The 5,838-nt window shown below is 44.5% G+C and overlaps 1 protein-coding gene and 1 non-coding gene across 2 annotated transcripts in view; one reads left to right on the top strand and one right to left on the bottom strand.

Moving 5' to 3' along the window:
• The window catches only part of Fig4 (FIG4 phosphoinositide 5-phosphatase), a 92,908-nt gene that overhangs the window by 69,351 nt on the left and 17,719 nt on the right, over nucleotides 1–5,838 (top strand). The gene's annotated exons all lie outside the window — the stretch shown is intronic.
• LOC116075579 lies at nucleotides 3,003–3,134 on the bottom strand. Its single transcript, XR_004112620.1, has one exon. It is a non-coding gene; the product is annotated as a small nucleolar RNA SNORA17 (small nucleolar RNA).

Below are 5,838 nucleotides of genomic sequence, written 5' to 3'. Positions count from 1 at the left end.
AGCAGGGTCTATGGGTGGTGTGTGTAGATGGAGCCAGAGTGGAGGTTCAGCAGGTCTATGGGTGGTATATGTAGATGAAGTGAGAGTGGAGCTGCAGCAGGGTCTATGGGTGGTGTGTGTAGATGGAGTGAGAGTGGAGGTTCAGCAGGTCTATGAGTGGTGTCTGTAGATGGAGTAAGAGTGGAGCTTCAGCCGGTCTATGGGTGGTCTGGGCAGGGTCTGGCACTGTTGGCACTCGGTCAGTGTTGTCAGTGTGTACTTAATTGGTAGGTGCTGGGTTTCTGCATGGGGTGTGGTGGTTAGTGAGGCTGGAGGAGCATGAGGCCACACTGTCACACCCTGAAGGCCCCTTGCTCCCCGCTCCTTCTGCCAGTGTCCCCTTTCCCTTACTCTTACCCTGGAGGCAGGGAACCACATGAACTCATTAATTTAGAAACCATTTTCTTCACTATAGCTCCTTAACATTTGGATGTATGAGTTGAAATCGACAAGACAAAGAGCAAAATTGTGTTAGGATGTTAGTGAGAGAGACTTGAAGAGCTATATTGTGTAATGCAAACCAACCCTTCCATTAAAATAGGAAGGTGAGGCTCATTAGGAAATGGTAATGATGAAAGGAAAGGAATAAAAGTTTTCCTCCTTTGTTTCAGTCTTAGATATGATATTTGTTGTACTTATTACTTATTTCGTTCTTACTTATTCATATTTCAACATTTGCTCTCTCCTGAGCCCCAGCACAGGTGAAACCCAGATGGATCTAGAAATGTATCTTAACCTTTCCCACTTAATTAGTGAAGAGTCTACCATGAGCATGTTTTTGTAAATCCTCCTTTGCAGGATAACAAAGAGCTTAGTGAGGGCGCCTTCTGCTGTCATGGCAACTGCCAAGCGTGTTTTTAGAGAGGGTTGTGTGTGTGCCCTTTAAACTGGAACTCTATAACCAGGTTCTTAAAATGTCAGCTATCATTTTTAGTTCTCTAGAGCTGCATCCAAAGCAGCAGAAACTAGACTTGTGTGAGGCCCTCGAAGCCTCCTTGTCTGCAGCTTAGGTGCCAGTGCATTTAAAATGATGAGACTCTTCTAAGCCCACGTGCCTCTGCGCTGGCTCATCTCTGTGTGCTTCATCATCTCCCAGTTTTTTCTAAAATTCTGAGGCTTGTCACCTCTTCTTTTCCAAACTGGAGAGAACTATAATATCAAATGTTATATGTGTCTCACTAATAAAACTCCCAAGAAGCCAATGGGATGGAGGCTTCCATGGGATGGAGGTTTCCATGGGATGGAGGCTTCCTATTTTGTAGATACAGAAACCTGGATGGGGGATCTAGACACTGCCACCCAAGACCTTGCAGTAGAGCATTGCCACATGCCTAGAGGTTCGTGCTGAACCCACACTGGTCAATTGTCTAATTCACACCAGGAATAATGACATCACCCACCCTTTACTGTACATTTAGTGTGTGACGACTCTGTCCTATGTATTTAACCTATATTTCTTGTATTAACTCAATCCTCAAAGACATGATGGAGAAGCGGCTTTTACCATGTCCACTGTGCAGAGGTGGGAACTGAAGTAAGTGCACAGTTGATGGGATTTGCCTAAGTCCAAGCAGCCGACAGGTAGAGGCAAGCCCAAAGTGGGTGCTTCCAGTACCGTGCTGTCTGCCTGTGAACTACAAATGCTTAGGATTGCCACTGCCTTTGTAAACCACTTGAGTAGGAATGGACGGAAGTTTATGGCATTAACAGCACATACTGTGCGCTTGTCGCCTGACCCGGGACTGTAGACACCTTTCTCTGTCAACACTGTGTTGCTTTTGACTTTTGCTAGTATTTAAAGAGAGTATGCCTTTGTTTTTTCCCAGTGAACCCCCCTCACACACACACACACACACACACAATCCTTCCTTGTACAGTTATACTTAAACTTCCTTGGTAATATCTGGGTTGTTACAGACCTGCTAGATCTTTCAAGGAGGATATCTTGTCTGAGTCTCCCTTGATCTTCATAACAGGCCTTAAATTGTGTGCTTGGTAAATAATTTGTTGAAATATACTAAACTTCCGCCCACCTTCTTTCCACTGCCTGAGTCTGTATGAAGTCCCCATGTCCCACACCTCTGCCCACCTTCTCTCCACTGCCCCCCAAGTCTGTGTGAAGTCCCTGTGTCCCACACCTCCGCCCACCTTCTCTCCACTGCCCCCCCCCGAGTCTGTATGAAGTCCCTGTGTCCCACCAGTTTCACTGTCTTCTTGACTCCCCCTGTTGAACACTCCAGGTGTACCCCACTGTTTCCCCTTACCTGCCATGGTCTATCCTTGTTTCTTTGTTCCTTAATGACTTGTGAAATAAGGAGGCTTTCCAAATTGTCCTTGATCCTCTGCACCTGTACCACTTGACAAGTTAAAAGGACCCAGTGAGACTTGCTGTGCCTGGCATTGGAATGCCTGAGGTTTTTGTGTTTCTGTGCAAGACTGGCATATTGTCATTTTTACTTCCCTCCAAATTCTCTGGTTCTTATGCTACACGTGCCAATCAGCAATAGGTTAAAGACAAAGCATGCATATTCTAAATGCCTGCTTCTCAGTGGCTTACCTATTCCAGGGAGATGCTTCACTCATTTAAATCCCTTCAAAGAAATGGGTCCAAATACAAGACATAGACTTTGTATGGATACTGTCTGATTTAGGATTCTTCTAGAGCAGGGAAGGTGAAATGTAATACAAGGCAAGGGTCATCTCTCTGGTCCTTATGGTACCTGTCTGGTAGTCATCTGAGGCTGGCTCCTCATCAGGGATCACCATGGGGGTGGCCCCATGCAAGGTCATCTATCTCAGGCTCACTTCCCCTTGGGACCCATAGTCCCAAGGGGGGTTCTTCTAGTCTCCGGCTCACTCTCCATCTCAGGAACTCAGCCATACTGGTCTGGAAGTCTCAGGCTAGTTGCCTGTCCAGGCCCCCTGCGCTGGACTGGGTTGTCTCAAGCTCACATTTGTCAGGGAGTGTTAGGTTACTAATCACTCAGATACTCACAGGGCAGAACTATGAGTGTAGACCCAGCCTCTCTCCTCTCTGCCACCCTCTAATGCACGGGTGACACAGCAGCCACACCTGCAGTGCTTCTAGGGGAAGTCAAGATGGATTTGCTAACACTTCAGAAGAGGGCTATGCTTAAGGGTCCCTAGCATCGTGAACAATAAATGTAATTGTAGGTATTGCTGTCACTAACTTTTAAGGGCTGTGAAATGCCTGACGCTTTAGATTTTATGTGTTGTCTGTCTTGTTTGAGGAATAAGATATGCCATGTTTATAGGACGCTCCAGGTGGTCCCTAAGCAGTTTGTGATCTGAACCCTCATCTGCACACTGCTTTTAGAGGCCTGCCACAGATCTCGGGATTACTGTAACAGAATAGCTGAGGCAGCACACTTTTCAAGGGAAGCGGATTGTTTAGCTCACAGTTCTGAAGACTTAAGACCACAGCATCATGACTGTTCAGTTCTGGGAAGGGACTCATGCCACAGTGATAGGAAGTGAGAGAGTTCACATGGTGACACAGGACACAGGAACCCAGAGATAAGGGCAAGACCAGGCTCACTCTTTTTATTAAAACTCACTAAGACATCATTCTTCCTTCCTAAAGACCTTACCATCTCTACACTGGGCCCTACCCCTAAAAGTTCACCACCTCAGTACCACGTTGGGAATTCAGGGTAGCACCACACAGGGAGTCAGGTGCCATCCAGCATATGAGCCATCGAGGGGGAGGGGCCACACCACAGCCAAACCAGAGGAAGACCCGACAAGTAGTGAGGGGCAGGAGGCATGCGCAGGGGACCAGGACTGGAAGAAGCTGGTGAGGCAATGTGACCTTTAGTTTCAAAGCTGTCTTGTAATCAAGAGAGTGGTGTGCTTATATTTGCATTTTAGAAAGGTCAGTTTGGAAATGGTGTGGAGAATGGATTTCAATCAAGGATAAAAAACATATCTACTAGCTACATCAGGACAAGGAAATCAGTGCAGCCAGTATTGGCACTTCACTTAGACAAGGGAAACAGGGCCTGGTGCAGGCCAATAACCCTGGCTACTAGAGAGGCTGAGACAAGAGAGTACAAGCTCAAGGCCAGCCTGAGATACAGTGAGATCAGAGTCAGTCCATGGAACCTAGAGAGACCCTATCTCAAAACACAAACTATAAAGAGGGCTGGTTACTGTCAGCAAGGTGGGGTACTTTCCCATCATGCACCAGGTCCTTGATTTTGTCCCCAGGACCAAGGGTGAAGATTAAATGGTTCAGGAGCATGCAAGAGTCTGCTGCTATTTGGTTGTGGTTTTGAGGCTGAGTCTCAGTATTGTAACCCAAGCTAACCACCAACTTGTGATCCTCCCCTGTCAGACTCCCAAATGCGTGACAATCCCAGGTCTCTGCCATCCCATCTCTCTCAGGCAAACAGGAGTTTCAACCGGGAGTTTCATAGCATGGCTGACTAGATAAAGCCATATATGTTGATGGAAGACAGGACCCAGTAGGTGCAGATCTAGGAGTCAAACTGGTGAGCCTCAGACAGGAATAGGACATTGGGAGGATGTGCTTGTATCTCTAAAAGATTTCCTCTAGATTAAAGAGACTCGGGAATTTAAGAGATTTTTCTATACTTGGTTTTAAAAAATCATTTCTTGCTTTTCTTTAACCCATCTAGGGTAAATGAGTATATGTTTTTAATTTTCCCCCCTAGGGACTGTGACCACTACAAAATGCATATGCATGAGGTTCTTGGCTACTGCTCAGTCCTGTGGCTCTGAGGAAAAGGACTTGTGCAGCTGTCTAAGTTGTGAGAGAATCCCTACTTCCCTCCCAGAACCAGGATGACTGACAGGGCTATGGTTCTCCAAACTTAGGTAGACAATTCCATAAAAATGATCAAGCAAGCCTGTCATTTTAAGGAAAACAGTCTGCAGTATTTGTTACCCAGGGTTAGAATTTTCAAGTGAAAAGCAAATTTTTGAAAGTATGCATGTAGTACCACACACAATGTATACAGATTTTCCTGATAAGATTAGAAGTGATTTTTAACAAATAGGATTTTTTAAAGATTGATTATATATATGTGATAAGATTAGAAATGATTTTAACAAATAGAATTTTTTAAAAAGATTTATTTATTTTATATATGAGTACATTGTCACTGTCCTCAGACACACCAGAAGAGAGCATCAGATCCCATTACAGACAGTTGTGAACCACTGTGTGGTTGCTAGGAATTGAACTCAGGACCTCTAAAAAAGCAGTCAATTCTCTTAACCATTGTGCCATCTCTCCAACCCCAAATATGTTTTTTTAAAATACTGTTAAAATAAAGTCTGTTATCTGCCATTTGAAAGATGGCCAAAGCTCAGTGGATTTTAATGCAAGCTGTTAAAAAAAAAAAAACATATATAGGTGAAAAAAAATACATACCAAGTTTAAGATAGACCAGTGGATTTTAGATGAGTTAGATAGATTGTGGATAGTTTGTCAATTCATATAGTTTCAGTTCTACATTGCAAACCTTTAAGACACTTGTCAGATTCTATTGTATCACCTCTACATATCCAGAATTATCTGCAAGGCCATTAAGACAGCACTTTCCAGCAAATGACATCCCTGCTGACTGGAGAAGTGTTCATTTGTTTCCTATGCATAATTTTGTTGTTGTTGTTTACAAAGCAAAGGAAGCAAATGTTCTGTTTCTAAAGTTTCTCCCGAAGCTCCCTGGACTTTTTAGACTCAGTTACCAAAGCACCTAAGCCCTCTGGTTGAAACAGTAAAATCGTCTACTGTCTCCCTCCTCCCCCTCT

This window comes from Mastomys coucha, unplaced genomic scaffold (genome assembly GCF_008632895.1).
Source record: "Mastomys coucha isolate ucsf_1 unplaced genomic scaffold, UCSF_Mcou_1 pScaffold3, whole genome shotgun sequence".
NCBI classification, from domain to species: Eukaryota; Metazoa; Chordata; class Mammalia; order Rodentia; family Muridae; genus Mastomys; species Mastomys coucha.
Note: the sequence above shows the minus strand (reverse complement) of the source record. Positions and strands in the feature narration are given on the sequence as shown.